Here is a 20,298-nt window from a genome sequence, read left to right on the forward strand (position 1 = left end):
ATTATTTTGACAAAAAGTTCAGCAACACGTCTGTGTTTTCATAAATCTGTTTGATGGCACCTTTTTGTCTAGCAAAAATTTTCCCTGCTTTAATCCCAAAGCCACACTATTAGGACCTGACTCAAGAAAACAATTAAATACCACTGAAGTCTGGAACTTGAGAAAGCATTTGAAATGTTGATTCTGGCCTGATTCCTTCTGAAACTCATTCTTTAGAAATCTACTCTCTCTTAATTAATTTGATTAAGTAGAGTTTTGTCTGAGACACCCTCCATTGTGAAGAAAAGGAAAGTAAGAGGAGCTAGTTGGCAGTTAGACTAATGAGAAAATGATAATTTCTCTAATACCCTGCCAGGGTCCAGTAAAATACTACTCGCATTAAAATAAAAGTTATATTTCCCTAATCTTTTAGAGATGTGTGATTCTTTCAAAATGATATTAAAATCAAATACTTATTACTGTCCCAAGCCTCAGACCATTTATTCTAAGAGGTATGTTTGAATTCCAGGGAAGGAAAAGGAGAATTAATTGCAAATCTGTCTTACAGGCTTCTGTATCATATGCTTTCCCCAATTTTATATTATTCTATTTTTACAATAAAAATGAACTTATGTTTGTCTTTGGAATATCCTCATTCATTAGGCAGCCAAGGATTGCTTTGGAAGCAATGTTTGTGTGTTATTTGACCTGGGTAAGAAACCCAGAGACAATCACCCCAGTCCTCACTGTGTAACACAGAAGGCTGAGCAATTAATCCATGAGCACCCTCACTTAGTTGTCCTTTTCATGCACATGTGAGTTGTGAGAAAGCCTCAGAAGGGGCATTTAGAGACACAGCCAAATAGATGCCAGGGTGCTAGGAGAGCAAGGGACAACCAACAAGAGCAGTGCCATGTGGGATGTGTCCAGGGAACCTGAGGTGCACCACAGCCTGCCCAGCTGCTGTTGTGGGGGGTGATGGCAGTGGCTGAGCTCTAACAGCAGTGGTGGAAGCTTCAGTGCTGAAATGCCTCTCCCATCCAGAGGGAACTTGGTATGCAGGAAGCACGTGCCTTCCCACTTTTGGAGCCAGCCAAACCTCATTCTCCCACTGCCATACTCACTGAATCCCTGAGGCTTTGAAGGAGTTCTGTAGCACCTGGGGTACAAGTAACCACAAAATGGGCAAGACATGAGAAAAATCAAGCTATTGGTGCAGCTGCCTTTGGCAGGAGATTTTCGGTTGCTGCTCCTTCTGTGCTTCAGCAGTCAAGCACAGAGTGACCTTCCAAGACCAGAGGTCCAGGTCTAAATGGGGATCACAGACACTCCTGAGTTTTTACATAGGTCACACCTGCACAAACAAAGACAAGATGAAGCCATTAACTCCGTGCTTTTTGAGCCCTCTGTGTATGTGACTCAGACTTTCTCTCCCACAGCATATGAGTATACTTTCTCAAAGATCTAATTGATATTCAGACAAAATTTTCTTCATATTAATGGAATTCACAGGTAATATTCTGGTGTGTGTGTGTGGGGGGAGGGGGGTGTGTAAATCAGCATTTTAATGTGAAATCAGGTGTGTATTGCTTAATCAAGTATTTTCCAAATTAATTCACTAACAATATTCATGCTGGTTCTCTTTCCAAAGTCTCTTTGTTTCAATGCAGCCAATAATTTTAGACAGTTACAGTTAATTATCAAAGAAAAACTAATTTAATGACATAGTGCAAGAACAATTGCTGTTAAAATGTAATACTTTTTTGTTGTTGAAATTAATTGATTTTTTAAAAGTTTTCTTCTGTAGGTATTCCAGGAAAAAATTATTTTTGTCTGCTACCCCAGAATGACATAGAACAGAATTTCATTTTCAACTGAAAAAGCCTCATAATAGCCCAGTGCTTTACAGAAAGATGAATTGAATCCTTCCTTCACCAGGACCACATCATCTTTCTGCCCAGACACTGGACGTTACAGAAAAGGTGCTATGCAATCCAGACTACAGCAACAAGACCAAAAGTAGAAGAAGAATAAGACCAAGAGAGGTGAGACCTAAAGAGACATGAGTATGTGGGTATAGGACTGTGAGGCCAAAGTTGCCTTTGACCAGGCTGAAGTTTACAGAGTGCAAAGTATAGAAAGAGTTGTTTCAAACTGGGGAGTAATGAATGCCCGTAGCACCTGACAGTTGGGAGTCACTGTACTGTCTGGGATGAAACCCTGCTCCATCTAAAATCAGCTGGAACTCTGCCCACCTGCACCAGGGAGCTGGCACAAATGCTACACAGGGACCAAAGAAAAGGGGTATGACAATCCTGTAGGATGTGATCCACTTCATCTCACTCGGGAAAATAATCGGTAATTACTCAGGCAACTGAGGCAGAGCTAAACTTCTTAGGTCATTAAGACAAGATAGAGCTGCTGGTGTAATATTCTGAGAAAAGCTCCATGTGTTAATAACTACCATGGAGAAAAAGAAGCAAAGAGACAGAGATATCAACTCTATGGCTCTGTGAATTCCTAGATGAAAAATGGGATCCTGCCTGTTATCTAAACTTCTTGAGCTTACTGAGCAGGAACTGGAGGAACAAGAGGTAATTTTTTTCATTTTTTCAGTCATGGTCTCAAAGGAAGTCAGCACAGTGAAGAGATAAAGGAAAATATTCTTCAATTGTTTAAAAACAATGAAAAATAAATTTATTCTGACCTTAAACAGAATCATGAAAAGATCAGTGTATCTAGTTTTAAAGTAAATCCACATACTCATCTATCTAGGGCATATGTAGAACACTTGCTGAAGAATTTAAATTATAATACCAATGATTTCATTGTTTTTTCTGGCCTCTCATGAACATACTCAGAAATGAAAGTGCTCTATCCACCATGCAAGCATAGCTGAAATGTTGCCAATGCAGGTTTTTCTGTCTTTTCCTACTAATCTATGCATCCCTAAAGGTGGAATGATAATTTATTCTTTTTTCCAAGAGCTCTCAGGACCATGATACTAAATGGGTGAAGGATTGTGTGTCCAGATTCTGAGGACTGAGACTAAAATATTTTTGAGACTTAAGTCTTTGAGACTAAAGTATTTTTTACCAGTATCAGTGACCACTAGGTACTTCTCCAACAGTTAAAGTACCTAGAGCTTGACACAGTGTCCATAGAAGACAAAGGGAATATTTCCAGTAGCTTCCATCGGGTTCTTTGTGCTCTTGGGATAGATTTTATCAACTGAAAATCACAAAAGATATATTTGTTCTTCAATAGGTATGTCCTTTCTAAAGCAACGACCTAAAATTAACTGTTCCACAGCCATCTGAGTGGTAAAACTGGAAATGAATCCTTGTGTTACAGGGATTTGTTGTGTTCAAAGCCAATCTATGTGTTACAGGGATTTGTTGTGTTCAAAGCCAATCTAAAATATACAATATGCAAAATACTAGTTCATATTTGCAAACATGGCAAGTGTCTTCTAAGGCTCAAAGTCTACTTAAAATGGTGAAAAAGTTCTTTCCATCTTGTTAGATAAGGATTGCAAGCAAAACCTTAAGAACACCTACAATTAAATCCCCTGAATTAACCTTTCTATAAGTAAATATATATGCTTGAACCAGTACTTTGTTCTTTCCAAACTTGAAAGTGCCAACATATAAAGTTTATTTTTGGTGGTGGTGGTTTGTTTTTTTTAATTTGAGCTCAGTTGAGGAACACAAATCTTGGCATTCTCACACCTGATTTTCACTGTTTCCTACATAACAGTGTAGTGTCAGAAGGTTTGAAAGCATCACAACACCTGAGATTTGCTAATGGCTGGCTATAATGAGCATCTGATGCTCTAGGATAATAGCATTTCTTTTCACCTTTTCCTTGTGAGGGCTTATTATATTGTGTTTTCCCTTGCTGAATAGAAAAGTGACCACTGGTGCCAGATGAAATAAAATCAAGATCTCTCCCAATAATTTGAGAGCCAATATATGTCACTGCTCTGGCTCCATCCAACCTTGACATCACTGAAGGACTTGTGTGTGATCCCACCTGGGAAAGACAGATAGACAGCAATCAAGGCAGTTCTTGAAGAAACAACGGTAAATCTGACAGAGAATGAGTTTATTTACTCCTTTGCTTCTTCAGATCTTCTCAAAACCATTTGGGAATTACACTGGGATGGATATGTGAATACGGCACCTGCAAACTCTCTTTACTGGAAGAACTTTCTTACATTTCTCATTGCACATAATCAATAAATGAAACTTCCTTCAGAATACACAGCCTCAATATCAGGAATTTTACCTGTAGTGATCTCAAAATGTAATAAACCCAACACTTTTTGATAAGGAGGAACTTATAGTTAGGCAGTGTGTTCACTTAGTGCTGCTGACTCTGCATTTCTAACTCACAGGATCTGAAAGCAGCTGCTTTAGGAGGAAGCTAAGCCTGCACTGGATATAGATTGCATGGTCTTCCCCAGGCTACTCTCTACCTCTCCTTAACTTGTGAGATCAGCTGTGCTTTAGAGAGAGAATCCCTCCTGCCTTTCCTAAGTCTGCATTCATATCTGCTAACAGAGGTCTTGATTCAAGAATTACTAGGACTGGAATGAATCTTGCTGCTGTTCATGAATGCTGGCAAGATTAAATATACATCTTTCACTTGTTAACCTTTTCACATGTGATTGCATTCAGCAGTGCTGAAGGTCTTTGGATGGAACCCATCAAGTCAGTAACTTGTTATATTGGGCAATGACCAGCTGCAGATTCTGAGGCTTCAAGCAACAGACTCAGATTTATGTAGAGGGTTTGCTTTGCCTCTGTACCGACCTGCAGGAGCAATCCAGCTCCACTCTGGAAACAGCAGAGTACAGCCCTATTGCCATGCTGGGATGTTCTGCTTGGCATGTATAAAAAAACTGTGCATGAATTCTGCCATCCTTGCCTTGTTTAGAGCTACATTCACATGAAGACTGGTCTTTAAGTAAGTCACTGCTCAGTCTAAGAATGGGTGGGATCATATTCTTGCACATGTTTAGCTTCAGGGGCATGGTTTATTTATGCCTTTGCCTGTAGATATTTTAACTTTTTTTCTTCCTTGTGTGCGAATTTATTCTAACTTTTAGACTTTTTGTTGCTTAGCACACTGATATTTACTGCCTTTTATGGAATTGGTGGGAGAACACTTTTACTGTTTTTAACCATTTTTGAACTGTATTTCTACTAATAGTTTACAACACTGGGATCAAAAGCACTTAAAACTGTGGTATGGATATTACTGTGTGGCTTTGGTTTCTACATAGCTGAGTCTTAGTTAAGACCATACAAATGAACTGCTGAAACAGTTTCCAATTACTCCTAGAGGTATAGCCACTGACAATTTTTTATTCATATAAAAAGTGACATTCACTACAAATTTATCTATACTGTCACAATTTTAAAATTAAATCAGAATTTCTTTTAGCAAAAATAGTGTGCTCAAGAAGCAGGGCTGTGAAATTCTGGGAGAAAAGATAGGAAAAGCTCATACATTCAGTGCAATAATTGCCACAGATCTTGAAAACTTGGTATAAGTAGAAGTCAAAGCATTTCCAATAAAATAAAAATATGTTGTTTTTTTGTTCCTAAAAAAGCATACAAATCCCATGTTAAATATGTTTTCTCTCAGGTCAGTGTTGCTTCCTTTCTCTGGGTCCTAACTCTATTTTCACTCTCTGAGTATCTGTCTACCTTTGTGCAGGTGCCAGTCCTATCAGCACAAATACAAATTCTGCTCATTTTGCTCTGGCTGCTGATCCTCAATGCTTCCTTGCCTCTTTAGAACCACTTCCTCCCACTCTAAGAAAACAATTCATCTCCCTCTCTCCATCTCTAAGTGTTTCAGATCTGCTCTGAAAACCCAAAGGCTTGCAGTCTCTTCATTTTCCTGGTGCAACGTGTCCCTCCCTCCTGAGCCTTGCAGTTATACAACTCTGTCTTTTTTTGAGAAGGTGCTGGTCTCTCAGAGCCCATTCGAAGCAGTCTGACCACTTTGGTAAACAGCTGGAAGGCCACCCCAAAGAAAAGTCTATTTAACTGTGTAACTACTCTCCAAGTGTCTCTTCCACACCTCCCTCAGTCTTCTGCATCAAGTGGTTATATTGGTGTCCACACCCTCAATCTTCCTCCCCCCCCCGCCCCCCTTTATTTTCAATGATCCAAAACACTGTTGCTTTTTTCACAATTTCTTCAGAGCTCTGCCTCGTGACTTTCCTTTAAATTCCTTCTTCAAGCTCCTATTTTATTGTGTTGCAAAAGAATTACTGGGTTTTGTAAAATGCTCAGGAAGAGTGATATTCATTTACTGCCATTCTGTAAAAGAAAAATTATTTCATTTTTGCTCTGAGTTCCCTGCCTGTCTGACTTTATCTTCTGACTGTCAGTTACATTCAGAGCCCACCTCCAAATTTTCTGTGTCAGAGTCTGTGCCATTTTTCTGTGGATACATGTCCTCCAGCAGAAAAGCCTGGTCCTAGGAAATGCTGAGCCAGCAGCAGAAGATGGTGTTTGGCTACAGATCTTTTGTGTTCTTTCCCCTGTGATTTCTGGAGAGTTTTAGGGTTTTGTTTCTTTCCTTTGTATTATTTTCTTTTAAATTGGATTTTATTTCTTCATGTGAGTAAGAATGGCTTTGACCAACAGTGATGGATACTATATTAGCTCTTGATAGTTAGCTATCTGCAGATATGTTATTGAAACAGAGGAAAGTAAGAGTGCTACAGAGCAGAGATAATTCTAATGTTTACATCACTGTGTGCCTCTTAGTTGGCAGAACAAACCCTAACAAAATAACCAATACTGTCATATGCAATATTTACATTTAAATTTAAATCAGGACATACATATGGAAAAACTATATATGATGACATTGCAGATTGCTTTTTTTTTTCAAATAGGTCCTTCAGGGTAGCAGCTGGATTGGTTTTCAAATAGGAGCTTCTTAATCCAGGCAGATGTAGCTCTCATCAGAAGTTAATTTGCAGGGATATTCACATATGCAAATCATGTCACAATGCTGAAATGCAACCACGTAATGACTGGAAAATGTTATACCCATAAATCATACTACCACGATCATCAAAATTTCCACTCAGCCAGGACAAATTCAACAGCATTTATGTCTTTCCAGCTTTTAGCCCATAAAAAATCTGTGTTTTTGGAGACTGTGTTACACTGGTGATCTTAAAACTCCCAAGTCTGGTATAATGAGTCCTCAAGTGCGTTATAACTTACCAGTAATTACATTTCAACATTTCTGCTTTCAGCAGTTAGTGTTTTATTCATAAACATTTAAACACTGAATTAGGCATAAAATAAGAATGTTGGCAACAATCCGGCTTAATTTCATTAACTATTAGGTAAACGTAGTATTGCTTCTTCAAATAATCCTTGGTTTGAATGCTAAAGATGTAATGAACTTCATGGTTCATAGCATCTGACATTGCTTAATTAATGGGTGCATTTATAGTACATAGGCCTCGGTAATTGATTTATATGCATGATTTGCACATACAGCTGTTAGTTCCTGTAGGAAAGTCATAATTCAAATGTGTGCATATTCAAGATATGGGGAAAGGGGGAAAAAACCCACCTCACAAACTTGTCGAGTTCACAGCAAAACATAATAACAACAAATAGCACAAGGAAAATAAATAGCATCAGAAAAAAAACTACCAGAGGAAACATTATTGTGATCACCTTGAATTACCACTGCTCACACATTTTCAATGGAAAACATGACAAAATTCTTCTCAGCAATTTTTTTTCCTTTTTACAGTAGATGTGGTTAGGTCTATATATGCCCACACACCTCTGTGAGTCTGTTCATATTACAGTGTGTGCACGGTGAATGGAGTTCACATTTGCCATGCCCATTTGAGTTTCTCCCCCTTACTCTAATACACATAAACACACACGAGGTATACATAATTTAGATTTAAGAGCAAGCACAAGAAAGCTAAGAAAAGGTTACACTTAATATTACACATGTTTGGTCTTGGGGCAAATCTTCTCCTAACTGAAGCCAAACATTGGAGACAAGGGAATTCAGCACAGGTTTCCCAGCCTGTCCAACAGATTACTTGTGAAAGCCAAAGTGGTGTGTTGAGAAGTGGATGCTGAAGAATAACCGAGCTCTGAGTGGAAAGAGGTCTCCTGTGGCAGTTTAAAAAAGGTTGAGGAAGAGAAACAGCTATTTCTGGATTATCCATTACCTTGGAGCTAAGACTGCATCCTTCCTAGTACTGTTCTTGCTGTTCATTGTATCCCAAGCAACAGTCCCATGTGCTGAAGCAAAGGCCCCTGTTCCAGCACAGAGAGTTCCAGTTCTCCCATCCTTCTCCCTTACACTGACAGCTACCCCACATTAGCAGTAAACCTTATTTCAAGGGTTCTTGCAGGAAGCACTTGCCATTTTAGGGTTTTTGGTTTCAGTTATCAAAGCATTTCATTGTACATTAAGGAATGCAGAGCACAGGCAGCTTGATGGCTTTCACAACCCTGGCTCCATTTCCTGGTGCTCTAAGGCAACACTTAGCTTTTCACTCTCCAGCCCCTTATACACTCTACATCTGCTATTCTAATGCCTGCATTCATCAGTAGACTGGCAATAATAAATTTTCTTCTTTCCTTTCTCTTTGCTTTCCAAAGGCTCTGCCTTGTACACACGTTTGTCATTTCTTCACTATTGACTGCTGACTGGCCAAACCTCCATGAACAATAATTCCATTATAATGTAAGCCAGGGACACGGCTGGCTTTATGGTTTGACTGGAGGCAGGTGAAAGGGTGGAAAGGAGATTATTTTAAACTTTTAATCATCACTCATATTTTTTCAATATTCATTGACAAGCTGTAGTGGAAACTATATATTTTTCTTGTGAACCCAGGCACTCTTCCAGACTCTTATTCCTCGGTATTAGCCCAATGCTTTCCTTGTGAGGGTATTACAGCAGTCTTCTGAAATCAGATCTTTCGCACAGTCTTAGTGACTATGTCCATGCAGTCTGGAAAGTCCAGCATTCAAACTGGTGGGCTAATGTGCTTTAAATCAAAGTGTCATTTACATCACCAAGACCTAAGAAGACTGAAGAACAACAGCTGAGTGTCTGAACCACAAACCTACGCAGTTCCTACACAGTGCAGGTGGGTTTGTCCTATGTTGATTGAAAGTATCATACTTAAGCTGTTGCTTGAGAAATGCTGAGTGAATCCATTTGATTCAGACAGTAGATAGGTTCATTAAAAATAGAGATGGTGGCAAGCTAACATCTGTATTTCTCCTTGTTGCAGACATACCTGTAGTGAAGTAGACTCAGTTCATGAAATAGTGGAGTGGTAAGAACCAGCTCAGATCTTAATATCATCAGTGCAGCATTGATGGGGACAGTAGAGCTATCACAGAAGACCTGATTCACAGGATAATTAGCTGCAGAGATGCTGCATGTTATGAATGAGCTCAGAACCAAACTGTATGACTTTATAAATATACCAGTATTCACTTTAATGGCATGTCTCTTTTATGGTATCTGCATGAAATGCATGCTCTGTTTTAGCTTTCCTGGAAATGGGCAGTAGTCAGGATTTAGTCCATGGAGGGAATTGCAGTAGTTGGTGCAATCTTTTATAATGGAAAAAACTGTCAGGCAGAGAATTACACTATGTTTGCAAGACATTCCATTAATATTGATGGATTTATATCACATACATAAAAAAAAAAACCAAAAAAGAAACTATTTGAAATCCTAAATCTAAAGAAGACTAAAAGTGGGAGAAGAAAACAGAAAAAAAAATTTTTGCAGTTTTTGAGGTCAGATGATTAAATGGCTTCTCCTCTTGTCCTCTTCAGGCTGGTTTTGCTGATCTGCAACAGTGTTTGCAAGTATTTTGCTCATGGGTTTAGATTTTCAGCAGGTTTGGCCTCTGAAGTTATCCTCAAATTATTATATATTTTTCAGAGCAACAGAATGAGTTTCTTGGAAGATGCGGGTAGAAGTGGTGATTTTCTAACATAACAAATACTATGTAATATAAACATTTTCTGCTAAAGTTTCCTCCTCTTCAACACATAATCTAGTTCTCATTGATTTCAAAAGCAGTTGGGTTTCATCTGATCACTAGTTATTAAACAGCTTCTAAAGCTATAAAACCCCCCAAAGCTTTGTTAGAAATAATCTTTGTTTTCTTGCCAGACTGTAACCATAATAACAATTATATATAAACGTGCATATACACACATTTCCTTTCCATTTTTATATCTTCAATCATCTGGAGTTCTTCAAGCATTTTATGCAGGTGAGTAAAAAATAATTATCTTTGTTTTGCAGGCACAAAGGAAAGGTATGGTTGAAGTTGGCAGAAAAAGGAATAATGTTGTGAATTTTCCACCAAGATTAAAAAAGATCACATTTATATGAAAAATTCTCTGGTTTTCTTCAACCAACCAGGCTGCGTTCAGTGTTTTTTACCCTTTTCTTTACTTTTCCCAGCCTCCCAAGTTTCCTTGAGACAAGGTTTTTATAATTCTCACAGCAGCCTTGGCAACATTCTTGATGTTAAATTGGACAGCTGGCAGAGCCTATCTACCAACTCATGTTCCTTCTCTTCAGGACCACTGTTAGGTCTGCCACATCTGAGTCTGATTCTGGTCCCCTGGCTCTCACATGGTGTGCTTTTTCATGCTCCATCAGGTGCAGGCTGGCAGCGCTAGCAGGGGCCATACCCTGCTTCCCATGCCAAAGTCTGTGCCCAGACTGTGTGGACAGGCAGCATTCCTAGGCAAGGGTAGGCAGAAGGGAAACACTGGGGAGTGCCATGTCCAGGAGCTCTTTTTTGGAGCTCCAAGCAGTGTCCACAGGCTTCTGTCCAGCATTCTGCTGAGCAGAGACTGCTCTTCTACTGTAAGGTGGCCACGGTCCTTTACATCCCAAAATCTGTCCTTACCTATGCAGAACTAGCAGTATCTGCAGGGACAATGGTAAATGAAGAAACAGGCAAGACTGAAGGCATTAATGTTGTATTAATGTGGCAGGATGCTGGTTAGTATACATCAGATAGCACTGGAAACTCCAGATTTTTCAATCAATATTAAGTTTTTTCTTGCTGGAGTGGTGAATCTTGCTGGGTGCCATGTCTTCCTGACTGATTTTAGAACATGTTCTTTCCCATGCAATGGTCCAAGTTTATGGATGTTTACACAGCAGGGAAACATGTTCAAAGCTGCTGTACTCTCATTTGAACTACATAAAAGCATATGGATATGATCTTGTGATTAAAAATAAAGTTTCCCATAAGCAGGTTCCTGGGGAAGTATTCTGCTACTCTGCAAATGGCTTGCATTTAATTCTAACTGAGGAACACTTTAAAACTATTAAGAGAGAGTAATTCTAGCAGTTCTACAGATGATTAAAAAGTCATTTTCTAAAATATTCTCACTGGAGTTTTTTTTTTTCTTTTCTTAAAGAAAACATTTAATTGCTCCGATCAACCATAGCTATTTTCTGTTCATGATGTAATTTGTATACCCTGATCACAAGGTATATGGTAATTTTTCATATTTGATTATGAATGTATTTCCCATAGTTTCTATCAGTCACCTTTAATTGACTGTAACTCACATCCTCATTAAAGAAAGAAGGACTAAAAGAAGATGAGAAGGGGAGCACTGTTTTTGCAGTACCTTGGTATGACATACTTGGTAATGCCCCTCTGATAGACACAGATTCTGTAATTTTTCTGCTCCTACAACACCAGCAGCAGAAGTCCCACCTCACAGATTTGTGAAGACAATTTTGATATTAGTTCTAGAATCTGCACTGGCATCACCCAACTACGTGCTACAAAACCAGTCTAAGAGTGGGAATCCTCTTCCTGCCCTGGATGTTGAAGTTGGGCAACTCCTCTACCACACAGCAAAGGAGGCTGTTTGCCACACACCGCTCCTTGAAGATGTGACATGGTAAGTAACAGGAGAGTTCATGTATTGCTAACATCTTAAGTCTTCATTTTTTTCCTGATAACTTATCTCCAGGTCTTTGATGAATAGTGACAAAGACAAATCAGGTATCCAGCCAGTGTCATCTTTGGATTCTGCCTGTGTAATAAACCCATCACAATTTATGTTTTTTAAAATCCCGGCATTGCATGGCTAAATAGTATTCATAGTGCCATGTGATTTAAGCTGCTATTGCAACCTTTTCACTCTGCAACACTCAGAGTGAGGCAAATTCAACAATTTTGTCTGGCAACTTGTGTTTGGCAAGGCTTGAAAATAGTGTTTGACAAGCAGTGTACATGGAAAGGCAGCTAGGCCTCCACCTCACTATAACTTCCTCTTGGGATAAACAGCTTCCTTTAATTATGAAAACCAATCCCAGCAAGCAAATGTCACTACAGAGCTTTGAAGTTCATTCAGTATCAAGTCTGCATTATCTCATATGTCATCCATGGGAGCCACCATTCAACAATGTCATCCATCACTTTATGCTTTTTCTTGCAGATTTGTTTCTTCACTAGAAGAGACTCAGACACATTTTCTGTGATATGACTCTTAATTATCTTCTCTTTTTGGTTTCTTTTAGGGATTTTTTTTGTCCTAAGGACCATGCTAACAACACTGAGCTGTTCATGATGGAACAGTTCCATAAATGAGCTTTTGGTATGGTACCTAGCACATCTATTGCTGTGAGATAATAGTTGTTAGTGTTTTAATCACTAGGATCAATCTAAAATTATTTGTTTTCATGAACTCAAAACGTAACTTTCAGCATTTTGAATTTTCAGGCCTTGCACAAGAGCCCAAAACTTCATTATCTTGTCCCTAAGAGTTTTCATGGAAGTTTTGAAAGCTGGAACATTTTTATTTGCTTTATAATAGTTCCCAGTAGAACACATCAAGGACTGAGTACTCTGGTGTCGTAAAAACTTGAAACAACAGAGCACCTGTAAGCAAAAAGCAGACGTGGTTCAGAGCAGCAGAGTGCCAGCAGCAACTTGTTGGGCTCTCCCTGTTCACACTGGTGGTGCCCAGAATGCCTTGGTTAGGCCTTTGAAGTAGGAAAGAAAAGGACCTGATGCTGCCCAGGTTGTTCCACAACATGCCTGGCCTTGCCAAGTGTGGACTGCAGCTTCCCCTTCACTTGTAACCTTGGGCTGGGAGCAGTCCCAGTGTTCATGCTGATGCTCCAAACTCCATCCACCTTCCCAGATTCCCACATGCAGCAACCTGTCTAGTCTCCAGGTGGTTCACTGAGAGCAGCAGTGTCTACACCTGTGGCTGTGACTGTAGCTAAGGTTCTGCTGACAAAAGCAACATCAACCCTTCAAGTCACCATGAAAATCTGACGTCACCCAGGATGACTTATACCTTTAACAGCTGGAGGACTCATTGCTAAGCTGAGATTTGGCCTTTTTTTTTCACCTTCTGGCTTAGCACACCAGAGCCTGATGTTCTACAGGAGAAAGTGAGGAGGGCTAATCAGGGCACCTTGTTGTTAGCCCTTTGCCCACTCTTTACACCTCTATGCTCCTGAGCCACCTGTGTCCCACGGCACAGCAGCTTTCAGAGACTGAGGCTGAGGGAACCATTACATTGCTGTGTAGTCCCTCTTCTGTAATAATAAAAATTGCTAATTTGTTGTGATAAACAAATGGTTCATTTTTATAACTGTTTAGCAGCTCCATTTTTCTTCCTGAAAACCAAATACTTAATTTTGTGATCCTCTAATCCCTGTGTTTGGCTCAAACTGCTGAAATCTGCACTATTCCCCAGGCTTTCATCAATTCATGCCCCCCCTGCCATCTGACCTCACCAAACAATCACACCTTTCCTTTGGCCCTAGACATCTGTCTTTTCTCACATCAGAAAATATTGACCTCACACCAGTTATGGATACATTTGACTAGTAGGATAAGATACACCTATGGAAAAAAAAAAGAGCAGAATTTAACAGGCTCATAAACGTTTGCCTCTAACACAGGTAGCTCTGTGCTATCTGCACCCAAGGCTCTGCACAGTTATCCTGAGATGGTAACTTTTCTGCTCCTGTTTTCTCATCTCTGAAACCTCCTTTGCAGAGATTCCTTGAGTCCTTTAGCTATTCCTGAAAGCTATAGTAATTAAAAACAACACCTCTTTATCTTTTTAAGGTATGGAAGACCCATGTGAAGTGAGACCTGAGGAGGCACCGTGGAGGGGTGAGGAGAAAGGGACAATGCTCCAGACACCTGTGCTGTGTTGAGACCCACCTGACAGATGGCCTTTGATAGATGCAACACAGAACCGCTGCTGACAACTGTGAGTGCCTTCTAGACAGCACTATAAGTCAAGAAGCAAGGTCATATAAATGGATATTGGTAACTATTGTGTCCTCTTTTTGTTTTTTTCACACATGTATGTAGTTGCTATTGTGATTCCTGCCAAAAGATGGTTAAGGGTGAGAGTGGGAAAAAACTATACAAATTATACTCATATATAAATAGAAAAGAGAAGTCATTATATAATTCACGTAGTAATTTATGAACATGTCTCCAAATACTGTCATAAATGCACCAATTATTTTGCTGTGCAGGATTTTATAGTTGCTGGGACATTTAGAGTAACTCTTGCAGCTAGGACACACAGACTTTTGTTTTATCAGGAACATTAATAAATGCTTCAAGTACATTTACAGCTATCTGTTTTCTACACTCATGAATTCAACCAACTCTTAAACTAATCTTGTAAAATCCATCCTGGGGAAATGTGCTAAACCAAGCTAGCAGTAAAAACAAAAACAAAAACAACAAAACAAACAAACAAAAACAAAACAAACCCCCCTACCAATAAAAAAAGGATTGATCTCAAAACATTAAATGTTATTTATGTGTCTTAACTCATTCTGTCCCAGCATTGGAAACAGGGGTTTGTTTGTTTAATTATCTTAAAATCCAAATTTAGCAGAGTCAAATTTGTGTCAAGCTATAAACTTTTAATTTCTCTAATTCTAGCATTCAGCATCATGTCCAACAAAAAGCTGTGTGTAGTCATAGACTGCTTTGACTTTGCAGGTGTTGGCTTTGGTTGTCTTAACAGTTCAGTTGTTTAGGTGAATGCAGGCTTAGGGACAATGGGATTATGCCTGCTGGACCCTCTACCTTTTCCAGAATGGGTGAGATTTGATACAGGTTCTGATATTAAACTATCTCAGATTTCACTGAGAAATCCCAGGAGCTGTGTCCTGGCAGTGCCCAGCCTGTCATGCTCTAAACTACTGCTGGGGTTCTACCTAGACTGAGGAAATTAAGTGGAGTAGAAAGCTTTTGGCTGTCTAGGGATGCCTTTTTCACACTAAATCTGGGAATTGAGGTGCGTCCCTCTGTGAATTATTATTGTACTTTAGAGAAAACATGAAGTTCATCCAAAAAACCAAGTTGTGTTGTAGCAAGCAGTGGGAATGGAGAAGCAGGTAATGAAACAGCAATAAAATTGGAAACAGTTTCAGTTAACAAAGTTTAAATGCTTCCACACATCTCAGCCTCACTGTGGAAAGTTGACAGTCAAATATTAAACAGCACACCATCTCACTGAATTTTATGTCATTACAGTAACAATGTTATTACACTTGATATGGTTTTCTTTTTAATTTCAATGAAACATATTTCCTGATCTTTTCATAAAAATGACCTTTGGGAACCATAGCAATCTAGGCATTTCTTTATTTATCCTGCTACATCAGCTAATACTGCCAGTCAGAAGCTATATTGGAAACCATATGAAAGCCCTTAACGTGTACAATAATGTTGCAAGCTAAATGTAGTATTAAAACATTTTAAACTAACAAGCTTGAAGCTTTCTTCTATGAAATTACTTGATGTGTTTCTGAGAACAAGATAGTATCAGTGGATCTGCAATCTGCCTTTGCAAATATTTCTCTATGCCCTTTTCTTTCATCAGTCTCAGTGAGGTCATTGTAATAAAAGGAATACTTAGATATATTGTATTTTCCACAATATAGTATGACATCAATACATAATTTTTGGCCCAGATCTTTGTTAGCACAAAAAAAAGATAATTCATTTCACTGACCACAGCATCATGCTTTGATTATGTCTTATTAAACAGGAAGTCATTATCGTATTGCCTACCTGAGATCACTGTGACAGTCAAGTGAAATGAGGAACTTGGAGATCTAAGGTACATAAACAGTTGTAAATACTGTTCTGCAGAAACACATATGAAAATGTCAACCAAAATGCAATTTGCAGATAACACTAAGCACATATCACTGTATGTCTCATGCATCCAAAAGTGAGTCGACAGATTGAATAGATTTGCATCCGCTTACCTTGGAATACAGTTTAGCTCAGGACATCAATTAGACTAGACAGAGCTGATGTTCAGCTTTGCTAATGATGAAATAGAATTCTGAGAATCACCCCATTTTTTAACAGAGTGGGCCAAATGCTGCCCTTGGTTACATTCCCAGGCCTCAGATAACATGAGTATAATTGAAGGCAGTTTTGGTTCAATATTTCTTGTATTTTAGAAGCTGTGGAGCAATCAAGCAATATGACCTTTGTTTGGTCCACCAAAGAATCAAGTTCTGCTCTGTATGGGATCCAGACTAATCAATATCCTATTATGAACAGAGTCTGGTTGTTTGTTTTTTTTTTTAAACTGAGACACAATGGGAATAGCTTGGACAAAACATTTCTCCCTGCAACAGCTGAAACTTAGCAGATTCACAAACTATTAAATTGTTAAATCTATGCTTTTCAATAAAATGACATGGATGTTTAAGCTCTATTGTTCAATATGGTACAAACAATCCCAGGCTTAAGTAATTCAAGCACTTCTCATTAAGCCAAATCTCCAAACAACACCCACAAAGACTTTCTAAGAGTTTAGAAAGCTACACCAGTCCATATACATAAATAAATATATAAAATAACAAGCTCAGATTAACTTGTCAGGTGTAGTAGGCATTTAACAATTAGAAGCATGGGATAAAGTCAATATTGATACAAGGTCTAATTTTTCTCTTGGATAACAGAAGACAGAAATGACTGAAGGAAATTTGAACCCTGCAGGGAGCCAATGACTTTCCATGATCCAGGATATCATCTAGTGGTTTCAAGAACAGGGGTGACAGAATCCTTGACTTGCAGAAAATTTGGACTGAAATCCTGCTATTGAAGTCAATGGCATCTTTCCAGCTCTCTTCAGGATGGCCAGACTTCCACTGGTGAGATCAGTGCAAAATAAGGACAGCACTACAGGTGTGGCTGAACATACATGTTGACAAGTAAAAGGGAAAAAATCCCACTGGCCCAGTTCCTGTATTTACAAGGCCAAGCTGAAGGGAGCAAAGCCAGCCTGTCTCCATGTGCACTCAGCTATATTTTAAATTAGAAATAAGGAGGAAAAAAGCAGAAACCCCACTCAATGTACATTTTTCCTTCAGAATAGGTTTGTATTCTTAAAACAAAATAGATGCAACCCTGTATATTAAAATCAATAATGAACTGAAATCAGGTCACAGATGTAGTAAAGCTGTTGCAGTTGTGGGTAAGGAGCATCTCCTATTGATTGAGCATGTTTCGTGTTACCCTTGTTACCTGTGCTCAGGGTGAGGAAAGAGGTGAAAAAATTTGCTGCTATGTCCACAGAGACTTGAACTGTCTCCAGAGCCCACATTTTGAGAAGGGAATTCAGTATAACTAGAATAATTTGTTATGATACAGCTTTCCCATGAGTCCATACCTCTTGGCCTTGAGTTTCTCTGCAGTGGCTAGTGCAGGCCATGAAGAAAAAAGTGGTGGATGTAAAGACTTTTTATTTAAACTTCATACTGGAGCATATTTAATATGCCTTTCCCTGATTACTTCTTTGGGAGAAAAAAAGAACCTGTGGACTCTCTCAAACTCCTATTTGAACTTGGTAATGTACTAAAGTATCTGTATGAAACAGTATTTTTCTTTTTTATTTTTAACTTACGCACAAGCAGGATAGGAAATCTGTAGTATATTTCTCCATATTCTGCATCTACTTGATCACTCTTTGCTGTGTTAATGAAAAACTGGTGAAATTTCACTTTCCTGTTTGAGGGAGGCAGGAGTATTTTTGTAAGCGATTAGAATTTTTCAAATATGTTTTAACTCCTCTTGCCATCAAAACCATGTGGCCCTGAAGCCATGCTTGGGACCTTTTAAGCCATGAGCTAATACTGTATGCATCTTTAAAACTGAAATAGTGAGAGGTCTGTAACTGTTGTGCCATGGACACATTGTCTCTGAGTATCTAAATGAAGCTGACCTTTTACATACTAATGTTCCATTGCTGATAATAAAAAAAGAGCATTTTTTTCCCAGAGATGGGAGTAGAAAGAAATATTACTAATACTTTAGTAAGATCTATGTATTCTAGCTGCAATGAAATGAGAAAGGTCAAATTTTCTCTCCCACCTTTTTTTCTTTTCTTTTTTGTATTCTTTAACTTCTCACCCATCTTTGTTGTACTAATGAAATTAAGATATCCTTCATGATATAACTGTGAGCTAGGGGGATCTAAATTACCTTCATCTGGCATCATTCCAGTATACTATAAATGAAGTAATTGTCCTTGACTATAAAATTTGCATTTTCAAGACTTAATTGCTATCATTACATCTTTTTGTAATTCTATTAATTTAACTGAATGGAGCATTTGGTTTTATGGTAAAAATTTGCATTAAAACATTGTACATCTAAATAGAATTTTAATATTTGCGTCAAAAGCTCAGTACAGTTGTCCCACAGGACCTAAATAATTTTGCAAGAAGAGAATAGGAAGCAGTTGCACTTTAGGTCAACAAACAGGTTTTCCTTTGGAGAATATTCATAGAACTTGCTGTAATAGGCTTCATGTGCTGAAAATCACTCCTGCCTGAGTTCTGCAAAGGTGTCATTAATCTATAGATTCCATCCCATAATTCCTAGCAGGAAATGTATTTGCCCAGATACAGAGTAGGTAGGATGTGTGTTTGCTCTGTCAGAGAAGGATGCATGGCAATGAACTCTGTTTTTCTAAGCAATCACTCCTTCCCCTTTGGAGTCCTTCTACCCTTGTAAAGCTGTAAGCTTTACTACTGCTTGAGGAAGAACTGGATAGGAAAGCAACATTTTCTCTACAGTCTTACATGTGCATGTAGTCATCTAACCAAGGCCTACCCTGTCATGAAGTCAATTAACTGGCCACTATTATGAGCACCTGTTGGGAAAATGTTTATCTTTGCAGAGGACCTTCTTCAGGCATTACATAGTCAATACTGCACAACCATTTTGACCTTCTCTTTTTTTTTTTTGTTTTTCCTCCTTCACTCTTTTCTGACAACACAAGGTACTTTGGTCATACAAAGACTGTGAACAAATGGTCAAAGCAGTTGAAGAATCTGAACTGGCTGCACAGTTTGCAATTGTGATGATGCCATGTGCTCCTATCTGTGCATGGGACCCCATGATAAGGTAAGACTTTGTTACCAAGTAGAGATAATTTGAAACTGAGTCCATCTTTTTGCAGTGGATTTATGTGGTACTTGGTAGACTGTGACCTCACATTAGGACTTCAGAGGTATTTAAACCACTAGATCCCTTGGGAAGTAGGCAACTTGTGGGTCTGTGTTCCCATTCAGGTAACACTGCAGGCATTCTCACTCAGGCAGTATAGGTAAAAACTGACACATGGATGAGTGGACAGTGTTCTGTGTTGGTCAGAAAAGGCTATGCTATTTTCCATTTTGTGTTAATAGGTATCATCAAGTTGTATAACATATTAATTAAGAAAGTAATTAAGCTGGCTTTGCTTTAATTGAATGCGCATGTTTTTTTCTTTTATTTTTTTTATTTTTTTGCAACATGTAAGTAATATTTCACAACAGATAGAGTCTGCTAGTGACAGAAATCTCATTAGCTACTCTTAATATATGTTGTATTTACTGGACTTCATAATCATTGTGTAATTAAGCTTCACAACTGGCTTGTGAAGCAGAAAAGATGAAGGATGTCTCCATTAAAGAGATTTATGGGATGGCGAAATTAAAGACAGATTTCTGAAAGTGTGTATGTACCATTTTTATTGCTTTCAGTGCCTAAATACTCTGAGGGCCCAAAGTTCTTGCAAAGCTGTGCAGTGAGACACTGGGGCCAGGCTACACCTAAATCTGGGAGCACAAGATGAAGCCTCTGTATGAGATCGCAACTTTTGAGCAAGTGACACAGTCATTTTGCCTTCTGCTGTTGTCTCTGGAATGGGCACTGTGGGGACTATGTGGCAATTCAGG

Source organism: Pithys albifrons, chromosome 4 (assembly GCF_047495875.1).
Source record: "Pithys albifrons albifrons isolate INPA30051 chromosome 4, PitAlb_v1, whole genome shotgun sequence".
Lineage (NCBI taxonomy): Eukaryota > Metazoa > Chordata > Aves > Passeriformes > Thamnophilidae > Pithys > Pithys albifrons.